This window comes from Pinus tabuliformis, chromosome J, assembly GCF_031772625.1.
Source record: "Pinus tabuliformis cultivar Carrire ecotype Pingquan chromosome J, CPIR1, whole genome shotgun sequence".
Taxonomy (NCBI): domain Eukaryota; kingdom Viridiplantae; phylum Streptophyta; class Pinopsida; order Pinales; family Pinaceae; genus Pinus; species Pinus tabuliformis.
The window spans coordinates 45,407,674-45,428,076 of NC_142295.1; positions in this window are offsets into that span (position 1 = coordinate 45,407,674).

Sequence of the window (20,403 nt, forward strand, 5' to 3'; positions counted from 1 at the left end):
ATGTAAATTTTGTGGAAAATATATCGGCCTACGACCGTAGTTCGGCGGATGTGCCACCTCTCTCTATCCCTTCTACTTCTGAAAATATTTCTTCTTCAGATGATGACAGCGAGGATGACAATCCTCCCCCACCTTCTCAGGATCCTCCTTCAACTCCTCAGCTTCCAAAATGGGTCCGTGCTACTCGGGATGCAGCAGGTGCTCTTGCTGGTGATCCTATAGATCAGCGACGTACACGTTCTCAGTTCGATATAACCTCTTCTTTACTAGCTCAAGCTTCATCAAATTATGATCCTGACACCTTTGCAGAAGATTCAGGCCATCCAGATTGGGACGCAGCTATGAATGAAGAATATTTTTCATTATTGGCAAATGACACATGGGATCTTGTTCCTCTTCCAAAGGGACGAAAACTTGTTAGATGCAAATGGGTTTACAGAACCAAGTATGGACCATATGGAAAAGTTGATAAACATAAATCTCATCTTGTTGCTAAGGGTTTTTCACTATTTGAAGGCATTGACTATACTGAAACCTTCTCCCCTGTTGCCAAAATGAATCTATCCGCCTTGTTCTTTCCCTTGTTGCCTCTTTCAAATGGGAAGTCCATCAGTTGGATGTTAAATCTACCTTCTTGCATGGGGAATTGCAAGAAGAAATCTATATGGAACAACCTACTAGCTTTATACAAACAGAATCCAACCTTGTATGTCGGCTTAAGAAATCCCTTTATGGTCTCAAGAAATCCCCTCAGGATTGGTATGCCAAAATGGATAACTTTCTTTTAGAAACTTGCTTTTCTAGGTGTCATTCTGACAATATTGTCTACACCAAGAAAGTGGGCAATTCTCTTATCATTCTTGTTCTTTATGTTGATGATCTTATCCTTACTAGTAGTGATCCCAACCTTATAAACCATGTGAAGTCTGGCCTTAAAAGGAATTTTGAAATGACAGACTTAGGACACTTGCATTATTTTCTTGGTCTTCAATTCTTGCAATCCAAGGAAGGTATTTCCCTTTCCCAGTCCAAGTATGCCTGTGATCTTCTACACCATTTTCACATGGAAGACAGTAAGCTGACCCCTTCTCCCTTTCATTCTGGAGCCAAACTTTCAGTCACGTGTACTTCCCCTGAAGTTGATGCTACCTTATACCGTCAACTTGTAGGAAAACTTTTGTATCTGACCCATACTCATCCTAACCTTTCCTTTGTTGTTGGCCTTATTGCTCAGTTTATGCAAAACCCACATGAAAGTCATTGGAAAGTAGCTAAAAGAATACTTTGTTATGTTTGAGGTATAGTTTAGTTTGGGATTCATTATAGTGCAGAAGCATCTCCTCTATTGGTTGGTTTCACTAATTCCGATTGGGCCGGTGACCTCGATGATCGGAAGTCTACTGCAGGTTATGTGTTCAGTCTTGGTTCAGGACCTATTACATGGGCTTGCAAGAAACAAAGTGCCATTTCTCTTTCTTCAGCAGAAGCAGAGTATCGTGGTGTTGTAGAAGCTAGTAAGGAGGCTTTGTGGCTCTGATACCATGTAGGAATTTACAGGGTAGGTTCCTTAGATAGAACAATAAAGGACACCGCTCACAAACAGATCACAGATCAATACACCAGTATTCTTGACGTGTTTAAAACCCTGAGAGAGGGAAACAGTCCACGGCCTGAGCCAACGCGGCCACTTCCGGCAATTTATTAATAAAAGAATGAAATTTACATAAGCTTCTCTCATGAACGGTTACCCTACAAATGACCCTCCATGCTCTTTAAATAGAGATCATGGACCAATCGGGTGTTAAGCCATGGATCAAATATCTGTAATACCGAGGAGAGAATGAACTGTCAGATCACTTCATGTCTAGAACATATCGTGACCGTCAGATTGTAAGTTACAAAAGTACATAGTAAAGAAACACACTTTACCTAACTCTACACTAGACCAAGTTATAGTTAACTATTTCCTATGTGTCAGAATATCCTAACAATTCAGAGAACATGAAAGTTATAGTAGCTACATTCAGTCTCAAGGTAAAGCAAACATTTGGTGGGAAGATGTGAATAATCACAAAGGTATATAGGAGGAGGACTTGACTTGGAATGGTTTTGAGCGACTATTCAAAAGGAAGTACCTATCAGAGAGATAATTTGATGACAGGGAAAAGGAATTCTATGAACTAAAGATGGGATCTATAACAGATGATGAGTACACTAGCAATTTCTTGGAGCTACTGAGGTCTGTGTCTTACCTCAAGGAGGAGAAGGCCAAGATTTAGAGATTCACTAGTGGGTTAACAATGGAATTCAAAGATAGGATTAAGTTCAATGAACCTAGATCATTCGAGGAGGCCATCTGAAAGCTAAGGCATTTCTATGAACAATCGAAGCGTGGTTCTGAGACTAAGTTAGACTAGAAAGGCAATGCAAAGAAAAAAGCGAAATGGGACAAGAAGCGAGTAAGACCATAGGATTCAGGTAATAAGGAGAATGTTGCAGCACCTAAAGGTTCAATGCATTTGACAGGGGATGGGTCACCATGTTTTAGGTCAAATTCCCCATTGAGGACTTCTAGGATTTATTTAGAGTCTATAGAATTATTGTACATTTAAAGAGACCCTTCTTGGGCTTTTGAATCATGTAAATCGGTTTAGTATTGAGCCAAATATGAATTATGGAACCTCCACACCATGTCGGCCTAAGGACCCATTCTACCTCATAAAAATCCTATAAAAGGAAGGACTACGAATTCATTTGGACCATCACTTCTTATTCTCTCTCTTCTGGGAATAAGTGCGAAAATTTGTTTGTCGGGTAGAAGTGCGAAGTAGGAGGCTAGAAAATTTTTCTACCAGGAAGCCGAAGTGAATGCAAGTTTGGGGGAGTCTAAGGAGTCAAGGAAAATTGAAATTTTGGTGGTGGTCTCTCTCTGTTTCCTGTTATGGATTGGGATAATGAAGTGGCCCAAGTTGGACTGTTGTTGGAAGCCGTGGGTTGTTGCAATTTGTTGCATAGTCGAAGTTGTTGGAAAGAGATCAATCTTCCGAAGGCTGACTTGTTGTGGAGGGAAGGTCTAGTCAAGGTCTAGTGTGAAGAGTCTCAAAGAATACTATTTAAAGGAAGAATTAATTTTACTGGGTTTTCCCCTCTGAGGGGGTTTTTCCCTGGCATGTGCCTACATCTTGTGTTCATTGTTTTATGCATTGTTGCTTTGTGTAATTGCTTGATGAACTAAATAAATAATATACAAAGAATCGTAATAACAAGTAACATCACAAGTAATTATCAAGATTGAGAAAATCATTGCTGCCTTTCTAATTTTCCAACATGGTATCAGAGATTTGGTGAAGAAAGAAGAAAAAGGTAGATCCATTCAAAGGCACTATCTCAGGGAAGGAATCTATTATATTAAAGGATGATGTCTAAATCTATCAAGGGTGAGAACAAGTTTGAAGGAGAATCTAACTTCAGATCCTGGAAGAAAGGATTGACCTAATCCTCAAGAAGAACAAGGTATTAGATCTGGTTAAAGAAAATGTAAAGAAGCCAGTGATGCCGACAAAGCGAAATTCATGGATCTAGAATTGGTGGCTATGAATTTGATGGTAGAAGAGATAAAGGACCGTATTGCCCCATTCATACCTAACATAAATCATGCTCATGAGATGTATGAAGCCTTGTCAAATCTATTCACTATTATGAAAATCGGTCAAGTAGCTCCCACCTTTGAAGAATTATGGGTTACATGTAGTCAAGAAGACTTAAGGGTCTCTATGGCTGCCAGTCCCGAAGAATTATCAAATGATTATGTTTCTCATCATAAAGGAAAGAGATCAAAGGGACCAAGGAAGAAAAAGGGTCACTATAAGAGTGACTGTCTCAAGAATCCTAGGAATAAGAAGAGAGGAAAAGATCAAGCCAACTTTGCTGAAGAAGGAGACTCAAAGAAAGTCAAGCCTGAAGAATTCGACATTAGGGACTTACACTATTAAGTCATTTTCTTTACATAATTTGTTGTATATGTTTTAGAATTTACAAGTTTTTAACATATCTTTGGAAAAGATATTTTTGTATTTAAGTTTGTAGTTTTCCCTAAAGCCTTTGAGGGAGCTCCCAACAACTCTCAAAGATAAGTATCTCATGTCTTTCGTTTACTCATTTAGTTTTGATTATATTAAATACTAATCACCTTTATCCCTTTGTTGGCTTTATTAGGGAAAAATCCACAAAAAGGAGGATCTCTCAAGACAATACTAGTCAAGAAACAAAGGTATGCTTTGAATTCATTGATTGAAAAGATTATTCATTTGATGATCTATTACTAACCTTCTTATGACTAGAAGTATTCAATCATAGTGATTCTTGTTTGGGTGATTCATCTCTTGATAAATCTACCCACCCCACACTTATATGATTTTATAGAACCCTAGACAGGTTCTGGAAAACCCTAACCGAAGGGCATGCTGTTGTGAATGTCTGAAACCCTAAACTAATTAGGGATATTGTGAAATGCTAGTTGGATTCTTTATTGATGATTTAATATTTGGTATTTTGGTATGATCGAGAAATCATAACTTGTTAGGATGGACTTATAAGATCTAAAATCCCGAAACCTTTGAAGTTTTGGTATAGGGTTTTCTATGTTTTCACATTGGAACCCTAGCTCATTAAGGTTTGGTGGAATGTGTGTTCTACATTGGAACCCTAGCTCATTGGGGTTTGGTGGAATGTGTGTTCTACATTGGAACCCTAGCTCATTAGGGTTTGGTGGAATGTGTGAAAAATTCCCTTATATTGTCTTAGAATTGATTTATTTAGTATGTGTGTGTTGTTTGATCAAACCCTAGTGTAATCAAAATGATTATGTGTTTATCTCTTATTTGATATTGTTGTGAAGTTGGGTTTGACTAACACATGATACGAAATATATGTTTCATGATTATGAAATCTAGGCATATAGAGATATCTACTTTTGGTTGAATCCCTAGCTTGGTCTAGGTCAGATGTATTAATGTTATTGAACATATGATATGCTTATGTATGGTTATGAATTTTTAGATATGTATAATGACCTAGTCATTGATGGTCAGGAGTCTTAGGATTTAATGAAGTCCTTTTCTGAAATTCTAGGATGTTGATGTTTGGAAATCTAGGGTGTTATAGTTAAGCCCTAGTAGTGACATTGTCTAGTGGGAAATATAACAATCTGAGATTTATAATGATTGTTGAGATTGGAAATCTAAGGTTTTGGAATTAAACCTTAGTCAAATTAAAATATCTAGAATATGATGATTTGAGATGTGTATAAGATTGTTGAATTTGTGAAAATGGAAATCTATGGTTTAAAAGTAACATTAGTAGTAGTTGGTCATGTTAATATGGTTGATTGAAAATCTAGGGGTTTTGAACTAACCCTAGTGGAAGCTAGTCGGGTTAATGATTAAGCTGTGATTGACTTTGATTGATTCTTTTGTATGAAATCTAGGATTTGTATGAATTCCTAGTGAGAAGTCTAACACATGTGTTTTGAAAGGTTGTTAGATGATTTGTATATCCATACTTGTGAGAATGGTTTCTAGGGTTTTCTATATGTTGTTGTAAGGTATGTCATACCTTTGGAAGACATATTGAAACCTTAGATGGAATGAATGTTGTTATGGAATAGTCTAGGGTGTATAACAAAGTCCCTAGCAAGATGTTGAAGAGTATATGTCTCTTGTTTACAATTAAGTATGTGTATCTGATACGAATAAAGTTGAAATGATTCTGTGATTATGATATGGCTGACATCATGATTCTATAGATTTGGTTGTAATTGTTATCTAAGTTGTGTAGGTACACAATCTTCAACTTGGTGAAGATGTTCGATGTGGCAAGCATGATGAGTATGATAATAAATTTGATGAAATAGTTGGAAACCACAAAAGATTCTCTGATGTCGAAAAGAAGAAGCTGATCTCCCGGAGGAAGTATGAGTAGAAGAGATCTCCATAAGATTAAGAGGGATTCCAGATAAAGAGGTGCTTCCTAGTTGGGAGGGAGTGACATATATGGTTATCCGCTTCATGTGTCATGCACTAGACCAAGACTAGCAACCGTAAGTCTCAGTGAAGGCCATAAGTAAGAAATTTGAGAATGCATTTTGTAGTGCCGCTGAAAGAAGGAAAGTAGGATCCCATTGAGGAATATGTTGTTGCATCTGAAGTAGGAAGAAAAAAATATGATCAAGGAATCTTATGTCAAAGATTCGGTTGATAGTACTATTATGAAAAGATGAGAAGCAACATTTGCTGTCTATAAGACCCCAGAGGTTTGTATTTGATTATGTACATGTTTAAGTATGTTATTGATTGGGGTTATGTTTGTACAAATGAATCTCTCGAAGGAAATCATGTTGGTTACCAATCAGTTGATTTGGAGAGATTGGTTATTCTTGATCTACTAGATCAAGGGGTATGAGGATATGCGAGTGAAGCATTGCCTGGGGAGACATTTGGTTGACACTTTGTGTTGATATTTGAGTCCCCAAGTTGGAAAGGTGGTGTTGGTAATTGAGATTTGACACACACCTAGATTTTGGGTTGGTGGTTAGCAAGTAAACCTGATGGTAACTAGAGGGGCTGAAAGCTTGAGTCCATCTTAGTACCACTTGGATAGATTGCCCTGGTCAGGAATCTAGTCCATGGAATTGTGGTGCCTAAATTGTTGAGTGAATGTTTAGATAGATTGCCGTGGTCAAGAATTTAGTCCATGGCATTGTGGTGCCTAAATTGTTGAGTGACTGGTTGGATAGATTTCCCTGGTCAAGAATCTATTCCATGGAATTGCGGTGCCTAAAAGTTCTTCATGGTTCATATATTTTGAGATCTTCCATTGTATATGTACATTATGAATACCTCCCTAATTAAAAGGGAGTGTTGGAAAAAGTAACTATGTTTGGTCTTCAATAATGTACTTGTCAAAAGAATAAAGAAAATTATTATTATTATTGTGACTTATCAAAGCATGGATTTCATGCTTGGGTCACCATGTTTTAGGTAAAATTTCCCATTGAGGCCTTCTAGGATTTATTAAGAGTCTATAGAATTATTATACATTTAAAGAGACCCTTCTTTGGCTTTTGAATCATGTAAATCAGTTTATTATTGAGTTCAAATTATGGAACCTCCACAGCGTGTTGGCCTAAAAGAAGATCAAGTCAGCCTAAGGACCCATTCTACCCCACAAGAATCCTATAAAAGGAAGGACTACATATTCATTTGGAGCATCACTTCTCATTCTCTCTCTTTTGGGCAAAAGTGTGAAAAATTGTTTGTCGAGTAGAAGTGCAAAGTAGGAGGTTGGGAGAGTCTGTTGTCGGGAAGCCAAAGTGAATGTGAGTTTGGGGGAGTCTAAGGAGTCAAGAAAAATCGAAATTTTGGTGGTGGTATCTCTCTATTTCGTCATCTGGATTGGGAGAATGAAGTGTCCCAAGTTGGACTGCTTCTAGAAGCCGCAAGCTGCCACAAGTTGCTGCATAGTCAAAGTTGCTGGAAAGAGATCAATCTTCTGGAGGCTGACTTGGCGTGGAGGGAAGGTCTGGTCAAGGTCTAGGGTGAAGAGTCTTGAAGAATTCTATTGAAAGGAAGAATTACTTTGATTGGGTTTTCCCCTTAGAGGGGGTTTTTCCCTGACATGTGCCTACATCTTGTGTTCATTGTTTTATGTGTTGCTTCTTTATGTAATTGCTTGATGAACTAAAGAAAGAAGATATAAAGAATATTGATAACAAGTAACATCACAAGTAATTATCAAGATCGAGAAAATCTTTACTGCCTTTCTAATTTTCCAACAATAGGGACATCGATTTGAGGAGGAAAGCAAAAATGCAGCCTCAAAGCCTATAGAGTGTTGGACTTGTGGAAAAGATCATCATAGGAGAGATTGTCTGCAAAACAGGGTGGTAGGCCTCAAACATATAGTGCACATGACATACAAACTGTTGGGGATGTTGGTTAGAGCATTCCTCATATTTATGAAACATTAGATAACAAATAGGGAGACCATCAGGCATCTATCATTGAGATGAACAGTAACCTTTGTGATCGAGTTATTTCTATTTTTATTGAACTTAGATCTAATGACAGTTATGTAGTCTTGACTTGGTGGATAAGTGTGGTTCGAGTAAGAAATTGCATGCATAATCTTGGTTAGTGCAATTGGCTACAGGTACAAATAAGTGAGTTCATCATTGGGTAAGAGCTTGTGTATTTGGTTTGAATAGTATGCCTACCGCAACACATTTGAATGTAATACTGTTGGGATCATAGAATATGTTGTTGGGCATGGATTGGTTGTACCTTCATAAAACCAAGGTGGATTGCTATGACAAGGCCATTGAGTGCTTGGATGACAATGGAGAACCAAGAGTCTTACAAGGTAAGAAGAAAGCCACATTAGTTAGAATGGTAACAACTATGCAAGCAAAGCACAGTCACAAAAAAAGGTGTATGTTATTTGCAGTACACATTTCTAGTGACAAGGGTAAGGAAGTTGAGGATACAGATGTTTTGAGCAGGTACCTAGTTATACAACAGTTCAAGGATGTATTTCCTGAGGATATTTAAGAGTTTCCACCTCACAGGGAGGTAGAATTTTCTGTTGAGTTGGTGCCAGGGGTAGCTCCGGCATCAAAAACACCTTACAAGATGAGCACACCTAAGTTGGTAGAGTTGAAGTTACAGTTGAAGGAAATGTTGGACAAGAGATACATTAGGCCAAGTGTATCACCATGGGGCGCACCGATATTGTTTTTGAAGAAGAAATATGGGACTCTCAGATTGTGTATTGACTACAGACATTTGAACAAAGTGGCCATCAAGAACATGTATCTATTACCAAGGATTGATGTTTTGTTCAATCAGTTGAAGGGAGCAATAGTGTTCTCGAAGATTGATCTAAGATCTAGATATCATAAAGTACACATCAAAGAAGAGGACATTTACAAGACATCCTTCTGGACCAAGTATGGGCATTATGAGTTTGTTATAGTTCCATTTGGCTTAACTAATGCTCCAATGTTATAGATCTAACCCAGAAATATATAAGATAATAGAAATATACCCAAGAATAACAAGATCTGAATATAGATAGAAATGCTTCACTTTATTAATCAAACCCTTAAGATAGGGCAACACCATACATTCACCAAACCACTGCCCAGGGAGACATTTGAATACCTCAGAAAAAAGTTGGGAGTAGTTGATGCATCATCTTGTTGTTGACACTTATCTATTTCATAGAAAAGTGGTTGTACGCGAGTTTCATGAAGAGCATCTACGTACATACGCAGGTTTCTGTGGATACAGTCGCGTATATGTGGTTTGAAGAATATCAGTGGGCCAGACTCAGGATGAAAAGAGTTTGATATGGGTCTGACAGAGACCATCTGGCACAGGTTCAGGGAGAGCATTTACTTCTAATAATTCGTTGTTGGCATTATCTTAGAAGATCTTGGTACTACTTCACATCTGTTTTTTATTCAAGTGGAACAGGTGTAGAGGGAGATCATGGTTGCTGTTCTGGATGATGATTAACAGATGTTGTTGATGACTATCATATTCTTGTCTTAGATATTTAGTCTCTATGTCATGTATTTCTTTTATTATCAAGGTCATGTAACGACCTATCTTATTTCCCCACTGTGCCTGGGATGGACAATGTAATGTTCTTGTTTTATCATGTATAAACTTTTTGGTGTATCCCCACTTGGTTGGGTGGATGAGTCAATCTTGGTACATTCCCACTTGGTTGGAGATGGATGTATGTATGAGTCTTTGGTGATAGGAAGGTCACTTATGATGTATATAGTCATGTTCTTTAGTGTAGAACATCTTTTTGCAAACCTTGCGTACAGTCAGGGGGAGCATGGACAGCACAGCACAATAGAGATTTCAGCATGTACTCAGGGGGAGCATAACCCTTTGCCCTTGATGACAAAGGGGGAGAATGACTTTGAGTGACTTGGGGTTTCCATCAAGTCCAAAGGGGGAGATTTTTGGCATTATGACACAGGTTTAGCACTATGACACTGGTGTTGTCCTTGATGGCAACTCACTCAGATGACAGATCATAGTTCAGGCTCTCAGAATGAAAGAAAAAGAGATATACGCAAGTTCCACTTAATCAAGCTGCGTATACACGCGGGATCGCCGATCAAAAGAAGCATATGCATATGCACACACTTTCATGCAAGGAAAAGTGTGTACATCTGGGAAAACTTGTTCTTAGTCCATGGTATTTAGTCCTTGGTATTTGGACCTATGGTTTTGGACCATGGTATCTCATCTGAAGTGTTGAACCCAGGTATTGGGTGCCAAGTATTACTTCTAAATGGTTTTGGACCATGGTATTGAGTAAGGCCTAAGACTATAAAAGGGGAAGGAGATCATTAGGCAAAGGCACTCAAGGATTGAATATCTCATGAAGAGCAAGATCTAGAATACTGATCTTTGGGTAATGGTGCATAGATGGATCTGAATCAAGGAGGAACCTGAGCGCTATAAGAAGGATAAGTTCTATTGATGGGTCAAGATCTCAAGGCTTGAAGAGAAGTATCTTTGTGTGATTTTGATTTGTTATATTTGGTGCATGTCTTGATCTGTAAATTTGATGATCTGGGTATAAATGATGTCTGAATAGTTGAAAAGGATAAATTATCTTTTACAAATCTGTACGCAGGTTCAACATAGCAAAGACGCGTATACACGTTGGTTCGGTAATTCAAAATAGCGTATACACAGGTTGGCCTTAATACAGCAACATATGCACATAGGTTCCACATATTGAAGTAGCGTACATCTCATAAAATATGTTTTACCTACTTCTTTTTATTGCTACAGTGTTCTGGGTACAGGATTGGTTTCTGGTTACTGTTACTATATTCTGGTTACAACATTCAGAGAAGTGATTGTTTGATTCAGTTTTGTTTGGTGAAAAGGAGATTGGTTGATGCAGATACATTTGATGTTTGATTAATGTTATTGATGGATCCAGTATGAAAATTTATAAACGTGGTCCCTCGAAGAAAAGAGAAGCCTTCTGTAGGTCAGCACCTATGTACTAGTACATCAGCTAGTACAAGAGCTAAGGGGGTTATAGCTCCCTTCCAGGAGAAGCTGGAGAACGAGAGAAGGTTGTAGCCTTCTGTAGGTAGAAGCCTGCGTACTGGTATAAGACTGCACTAGTACAGAAATATTGTAAAAGAAGTTTCTTATTAAAGAAGATAGAGACGAATTGTAGCAGGTGGTTTTCACCCACATTGGGTTTCCTCCTTATATCTTGTGTTCATGTGTGTGATTTCCTGTACTGTTTACTGCACTTGATTACTGTTTTATGGTCCTAATACACAAATTAAGATCAGCTAACTAAATTAGAAGTCTACAAGATATACGTGGTTTTCTCTAAACACAGTTGCATATATACGTAGGTTTAATTAACAGAAGTAGCATATAACAATTTGTTTATGGAACTAAAAAATTGTTAAATTTCTAATACTGATTCACCCCCCCCCTAGTGTTATTTCCAACAACAGGTGCAAGTGCACAGGATGTGGATTATTGTCTTACAATAGATGGATTGCTTAGATTCAGAGACATGATATATGTTCCAGATAGTAGTGAGCTCAAGAGGCTTATCTTGAGGGAGTTTCATGTGAAACCATATTCAGGTCACCCAGGTTATCAGAAGAAATTGACTGCAGTGAAGAGATTTTATTATTGGCCGAACCTTAAGAGGGATGTAACAGAGTTTGTGTCTAGGTGTTTTGATTGTGAGCGTGTGAAGGAAAAGTGTAAACATCCATGTGGACTGCTACGACCAATTGGGATTCCAGAGTGGCAATGGGAAGTCATTTCCATGGAATTCATCATAGATTTTCTGAGGACAGTGAGACAACATGATTCCATCATAGTTATTGTGGTCAGGTTGACGAAATCCGCACACTTCATTATAGCGAAGTCTACATTCTCAGCTAGCGATGTAGCACAGGTATTCATCAAAAATGTGGTTAGATTGCAATGTGTTTCGAAAAAGATTGTGTCAAACAGGGATGCAAAGTTCACTTCCAAGTTTTGGAAGATGTTATTTGGAGGTTTGGGCACAAAGTTGGCCTTTAGTACAACTTATCATCCGCAGGCAGATGGACAAACATAGAGGTTATACAAGATATTGGAGGACATGTTGAGGATGTATGTGATGCATCAACAATGAAAGTGGGAAGAGTACCTTCCACTGGTAGAGTTCGCTTACAACAATGGGCATCGAGAATCTTTGAGGATGAGTATGTTTGAGGCATTGTATGGGTGGATTTGCGATACTCCTGTCAGTTGGAGTGATCTAGTTAGCAGGGTGTTGATTGGACCAGACGTGTTGACAAACATGGAACATGAAATGCAGGTGATCAAGAAGAATCTAAAGGTGGCACAGGATAGGCAGAAGAGCTATGTAGATCAGAATAGATTGTTCAAGGAGTTCCAGGTTCGGGAACAGATGTACTTGTGAATCAAACCGAAGAATATATCCTTATGGATTGGACCATGTGCCAAGTTGACACTGCCATTTTGTGAACCCATCAATATTATTAAGAGGATTAGGCCAGTAGCCTATTGACTTACAATGCCTCCAACAGTGAAAGTCTATGATGTTTTCCATGTGTCATTTCTTAAGAAGTATGTTAGAGATGTTAATCATGTGATTGACTAGTTTATATTGCAGGTGGAACTAGATGGATAATTCCAGCTCGAGCCTCAATGTATATTGCAGAAAAAGGTGCTCATGCTCTAGAACCGAGAAATCAAGAAAATTAAAGTGAAATGGAAGAACTTTGGGCCCTATGAAACTACATGGGAAATGGTGGATCAAATGAAGGCTATGTTTTACTCGCTAGTTTTGGCATGCATGGCATATGCATGTGGTTTGTTGGTTACATTCTGTCATTGGCATGGAGGATGGTCAGGATTGACAGTGGATTGCTTAACCTTTCCATTTCCTAGATAGACATGGTGCTTATGGATTTGTTTTCCTTGTTTTGTTTTGGTTGGTTCTCATGTTTCCTTAGCTTGGGTTGAGTTATTAGTCCTGGAAGCCTTGGTTGGACAAACGCTCTGGAAGCCCTGTAACAACTTGGGTTGAGTTACTATTCTTGGAATCCTTGTTTGGACAAACACTTGTTGGAAATAATATTGATGGGGGGGGTGAATCAGTATTTACAATTCAACATTTTTTCATTTCTCAATCATATTTATATATGCTACTTCAGAGAAGTGTGTAGGAATTTACAGGGTAAGTTCCTCAGACAGAACACCAAAGGACACCGCTCACAACCAGATCGTAGATCAATACACCAGTATTTTTGACGTGGTTAAAACCCTCAAAGAGGGAAACAGTCCACGGCCTGAGCCAACGCGGCCACTTCAGGCAATTTATTAATAAAAGAACGAAAATTTACATATGCTTCTCTCATGCACGGATTACCCTACAAATGACCCTCCATGCGCTTTAAATAGAAATCATGGACCAATCGGGTGTCAAGCCACGGATCAAGTGTCGGTAATATCGAGGAGAGAATGAACCGTCGGATCACTACATATCGTGACCGTCGGATTGTAAGTTACAAAATGTGCAATGGTAAAGAAACACACTTTACCTAACTCTATACTAGACCAAGTTGTACTTAACTATTTCCTGTGTCGGAATATCCTAACATCCCCCCTTAAGAACAACTTGGGATAAGATTGAAGGATTTACAAATATGACACAATAGGAGAACGAAGGAGGCACTAGAGCCTATCCCCCCTTAGTGACAACTTCCTGAACTCCAACCATAAATCGAATTTTAGTGAACTTCGCCTTTGTGAGAGCCTTTGTGAAGATGTCTGCAACTTGATCATCTGTTGAACAATATTACACTTCAAGAACATGGTCATGGATGAGCTTTCTAATGAAGTGCATGTGCAGTTCAATGTGTTTGTTGCGCTGATGTTGGACTGGATCTTTGCATAGTTGAATGGCACTTTGATTATCACACCAAAGTGTAGTCGGATGCTGCTGCTGAAAGCCAAACTCTGACAAGATCTGACGAAGCCACAAGGCTTCCTTACTAGCTTATACGGCACCACGATACTCGGCTTCTGCTGATGAAAGAGAAATGGCACCTTGTTTCTTGCAAGCCCATGTAATAGGTCCTGAACCAAGAGTGAACACATAACCGACAGTAGACTTCCGATCATCAGGGTCACCAGCCCAATCAGAATCAGTGAAACCAACCAATAGAGGAGCGGCTTCAGCAGTATAATGAATCCCAAACTGAACTGTACCTCGAACATAACGAAGTATTCTTTTAGCTGCTTTCCAATGACTTTCACGTGGTTTTTGCATAAACCGAGCAACAAGGCCAACAACAAAGGAAAGGTCAGGACGAGTATGGGTTAGATACAAAAGTTTTCCTAAAAGTTGACGGTATAAGGTAGCATCAACTTCAAGAGAAGTACAAGTGACTGAAAGTTTGACTCCAGACTGGAAGGGAGAAGGGGCTGGCTTACAGTCTTCCATGTGAAAATGGCGTAGAATATCACATGCATACTTGGACTGGGAAAGGGAAATACCCTCCTTGGATTGCAAGACTTGAAGACCGAGAAAATAACGTAAGTGTCCTAAGTCTGTCATTTCAAATTTCTTTTTAAGGCTGGACTTCACATGGTTTATAAGGTTGGGATCACTACCGGTAAGGATAAGATCATCAACATAAAGAACAAGAATGATAAGAGACTTGCCCACTTTCTTGGTGTAGACAGTATTGTCAGAATGACACCTAGAAAAGCCAGAGTCTAAAAGAAAGCTATCCATTTTGGCATACCAAGCTCGAGGAGCTTGCTTCAGACCATAAAGGGATTTCTTAAGCCGACATAGAAGGCTAGAGTCTGTTTTTATGAAGCTAATGGGTTGTTCCATGTAGATTTCTTCATGCAAGTCCCCATGCAAGAAGGCAGATTTAACATCCATTTGATGGACTTCCCATTTTGAACGAGGCAACAAGGGAAAGAACAAGACGAATAGAGTTCATTTTGGCAACAGGGGGAAGGTTTTAGTGTAGTCAATGCCTTCAACCTGTGAAAAACCTTTAGCAACAAGACGAGCTTTATGTTTATCAACTTTCCCATCTAGTCCATACTTGGTTCTGTAAACCCATTTGCATCTAACAAGTTTTCGTCCCTTTGGTAGAGGAACAAGATCCCATGTATCATTTGCCAATAATGAATGATATTCTTCATTCATAGCTGCTTCCCAATCTGGATGGCCTGAAGCTTCTGCAAAGGTGTCAGGATCATAATTTAATGGAGCTTGAGCCAGTAAAGAAGAGGCTCTCTCGAATTGAGAATGTGTACGTCGCTGATCTGAAGGATCACCGGCAAGATCACCTGCTGCATCCCGAGTAGCAAAGACCCATTTTGGAAGCTGAGGAGCTGAAGGAGGATCCTGAGAAGGTGGGGGAGGATTGTCATCCTCACTTTCATCATCTGAAGAAGAAATGTTTTCAAAAGTAGAAGAGATAGGGAGAGCTGGCACATCCGCCGGACTAGGCTCGCAGGCCGATATATTTTCATCAAATTTTACATCTCTTCTAATGATAACATTTTTGGACTTAAATGGAATAATTTTATAGCCTTTGACATCTTCAGAATATCCAACAAAGGTACATTTTTCACTCTTAGGTTCTAAAGCTTTATGCTTTTCATCTGGAATATGGGCCCACGCTTCACTTCCAAAAACACGAAAGTGACTTACATCTGGTTTGATTGAGCTCCATGCTTCTTCTGGAGTGATATTCTTTAAAGCCTTAGTAGGAGTGCGATTTATTATGTAATTTGCACAGTTAATTGCCTCTGCCCAAAAACTAAGACCAAGTCCTTTAGATTGTAGCATACAATTTGCCATTTCCTTTAAGGTGCGATTCTTCCTTTCAACTACACCATTTTGTTGTGGAGTATATGGAACAGTATGTTGCATTTGATTCCATTCTCAGTGCAAAAGTTGATGAATGTGTTTTTAACATATTCTTCGCCATTATCAGATCTTAGCTTAAGAATTTGATGTCCAGATTGTTTTTCAACAAAGGCTTTGAAGGCCAAAAATGTGTTAAATACTTCACTCTTGAGTTTTAAGAAGTATACCCAAGTGCGTCTGGAGAAATCATCAATGAAAGTTAAGAAATACTTGAAGCCAGAGAATGAAGCAACAAGAAGTGGACCACACAAATCACTATGCAGAAGCTGTAAAGGGGTTGAGGCGTGCCAAGAGGCACGTTTTTCAAAACTGTCTCGTTGATGTTTTCCGAGTACACATCCGGAACAAACACCATCTCTGCAAGATACTATAGGAAGACCTGTCACCATATTTTCTTTACATAGATGCTGAAGGGAGCGATAGTTTAAGTGACCAAATCGCTCATGCCAAAGTTTGCTCACTTCATCGTTATGAGCAACAAATATTGAGGGAAGATTTGATGACCCAAAGTTGTGAAACTTATACAACCTTGTAGAATCATCAGCAATGCCAGTAGCCAAAATATTTTTAGGATCTCTTAAGTCCTTGATTACAACATCATGAGGTGAAAATTCAACGATTTTACCTTCACCTGAATGAGTAATCTGATATACAGATAGAAGGTTGCAGGATAAGGTTGGAACACATAATACATCATTAAACTGACCATTGTCTAGATGAACAGTTCCAGTCCCTACAACACTAAGAGATCTATCATCACCAACATATATATTTTTGGTGTTACAATCATTTAAAGAAGAAAACATGGCTTTGTTTATTGGCCATGTGATAAGAAGCTCCAGAATCAATGAGCCACTCATGAGAATGAGAAGAAGAAGATACATTTAATGCATAACCAAACCGAGATGATTGACAACCACATGCAGAAAGTGCCATTCCTGAAGATGAAGTTGAAGTTGAAGAATGCTCCACATGGATGTTATGTTTCTTCATCGTTGCTTCCAAGGCTTCCATCTTCTTAAAGCATTTAGATTCTGAGTGGCCATCTCGATTACAAAAGTTGCAATGTCTATCAGTCTTCTTCCATTTGTTTTTATTTGTCTTATCATTTTGTTGAAATGATTTTTCATTTTGAGGTTGAGATTGCTTAGGACCCTTGTTTGGTTTAGGACCATTCTTTTTAGGATATGACGTCTTAGGATTCTTTGAATTTGGTTGCTGCTGGGCGGCTAACGCTTTCTTGGAAGAGTTTCCAAGATTAAGAAGACCAATGTGTAAGAGTTTTTCTTGTTCTCTTATTAAAGAATCACAAAAAGAGTCAAAGGAAGGGGACTTGTAGTCTGTTCCTTGAGAAATGAAGGCTTCTCTTCTAGAATGGAAGGTGGAAACAAACACAGAGTAGGCTGGTCCCAACTTAGTAAGAATGGAATAGATAAGGTTAGTATCTTCTTTCTTAACTTTAACACTTCCAAGAGATATCTAAGGGTCTTGAACTTGGACAAGAAATCTTCAATGCAAGAAAAATTATTAGGGTCCAATGTGAGCAACTCATTTTCAAGTTGATGGGATCTAAGTTCATTTTTAATCCCAAAAACTTTATTGATTTGTTTCATTGCTTCATCAGGAGTATCAAGTTCTGCAATATGGAATCTAAGATCAGGAGAAATAGACATCCCTATCAATCCACGTGCTTGATCTTGCCTATTTTCCCATTTGGCAGCCTTATCTTCATCCTTCGGTTTCTTTTCTTGGCCTGAGGCTATTCTGTAGAGACCTTTACTTCTAAGTAAATCCTTAATGTAGGACAACCATTGGAAGTAGTTGGTGCTATCAAGGGTAACTTGGTATTGACTTTCCATTTCAACTGAAACTGAAGCTAAAGATGCTGAAAATAAGTGTTCCAATGGATAGATCTCGAAAAATTAGGCTGGTTTAAAAAAAACGGCTCTGAAAACAGCTTCCGGATGAAGAAGTTATGACTTTTTGAAAAAAAAGTTGATGAAGTTGCCGACGAAGTGCGGGAATGTGCGGAAATGAAAAAGTCCGCCCCCACAAAATGGAGACTTGAACCCAAGACCTCTACTCTCTTAAAATAGCTTTGAACCAATTGAGCTATACAAAAAATTTGAGAGAGAGAGAGAGAGAGAGGGGGGGGGGGGGGTGCTTTGGGTTGTGTGCTTGCTTTGAGAAAGCTCTTTTTCCCTACTTCATTATACAGTAAATATGTGAAATAATAACATAAGAAACCATCACACATAAGCAACGCACATGAACACCAAGATTTAAGGTGGAAACCCAATGCGGGAGAAAAACCACCTGCTGCTGTCGTCTCTACCTTATTTTTAATATATAGAAAATATATTTACAATCTTGTACTAGTGTAGACTCATACCAGTATGCAGACACCCTCTTGCAGAAGGCTACAACCTTCTCTCATTCTCCAGCTTCTACTAGAAGGGAGCTACAACTCCCTAGCTCTTGTGCTAGCCGATATGTTTACTAGTACGTAGGCGCTGATCGACAGAAGGCTACGACCTTCTCTCTTCGTCCAGGGACCACGTTTCATAAATTTTCAGACTGGATGCTCTGGGTACACAAAAACACAATATGAGGGCCACATTTCATCAAATTTTCATATTGGACCCATCAGAAACTTTGAAGCTCAAACTCTATCATAATAACTGCATCAACCAACAATCAGTCAATCTGAATAGTCAGATCACTGTCACCAGAACACTATGCTGAACCCAAAAACCTACATCATCATTCAAAACCATCTACAACCTCAAAAATCATACATCAGAATGCATAAGCCACTTTAATGAACCCAACATGTGTGTATACGCTACTTCCTTTAACCAAAACTGCGTATACCTCAAAAACTACTGAATTATAAAAACTTCTGAATCAAATCTGTATCAACCAGTAATATTCTGAACATCTACTGTCAAATTACAAATATCTAGACAGTTAGCAACAAATATCACCCTTCTCACTTAATCAATCAATCAATCAGACTAAATCTCCTTATGAATTCAATTCTACTTTTAGATTTAAGAAGACATCATTGACATATAACAGTAAACCAGCAACACTGATCAAATAGATTAGTGATTTCTGAATAAAATGCTTTTCTTTTGCATACGCTACTTGGAATCTTCGTACCAGCGTGTATACGCGCCTTCACCAAGGCGAACCAACGTATAGATATGTGAATACAAACTTTACAACTTCGCTGCTATTCCAGAATTCAGACATACCCAGATCATGACATTTAAAGAATAAAACATGTGTAAGCAATCAGATCTAGGCCAACCAATATCAGATCATTCAATTATAAGTCATTTCAGGTCTCATGATCTTGATCTAGCATTGAATTCAAGGTGCACAAAATATTTCAGATCATATCATAATCATAGCCCCTGCAACATAAAATATACTTCAGATAGAAGTATTCCTGAGAAACCCTTTCACTTTCACACCTGGCCCTTTGTCTTCTCCTCCTTATATATTTTTTGGCCTTTCTCAATACCTCAGACCAAAACAACACTTAGAACCTGTGGTATTCTTGGACGGGATCAAATAATCATTACTCCGCTCAATATTATGGTCTAATACCATGGTATTGACCCTTGGTATTCTTTAATCTTGAATTTCCTTGATTTTCCAACCCATATGTGCTTTTCCTCTTGTGAAAGTGTGTGCATACATATACACTCCTTTATTCTGTGAACTCGTGTGTATATGCTGCTTTGACAAGGTTACTTGCGTATATAGCTTAAAATATCTTAAAACATCCTTTTCCTTCAACTTCTTGATTCTGATAAGTAGACCTTTGTTCCAACTTCCTGTTCTTATATACCAATGCCCTGTTACCTCTGAATCGACCTGTTATAATGTGAGTTTCCCTTTATCAAATATAAACTGACCTGTGAGTGAATTTCCATCAAGGACAACACATGTATCATAATGCCAACAACACTCTGGAAGCCCTTGGTGGGTTAAGTTACTAGTCTTGGAAGCCCTGGTTGGAAAAACGCTCTGGAAGCCTAGTAAAAGTTGTGGATTGAGTTACTAGTCCTAGAAGCATTGGTTGGACAAACACTCTGAAAGCCCTAGAAGGTTTGGACAGAGACCAATCTAATGATGGTTTTTTGATGTCCGATAATGAGGTGGAGTCATTGTTTGATGGGTTGAGGTGGATGGCCTCTAGAAGCCCTACATGGTTTTTTATTTATGTGTTCTATGAGATCCCACATTCATGCTTGGAATATGGCACGCGGGCGAATGGATGAAGAGAGATTTGGCTCAGCCATTTTATGTTTGGATGGAACGTGGAAGTCTCATCCCGGGTTTGGATTT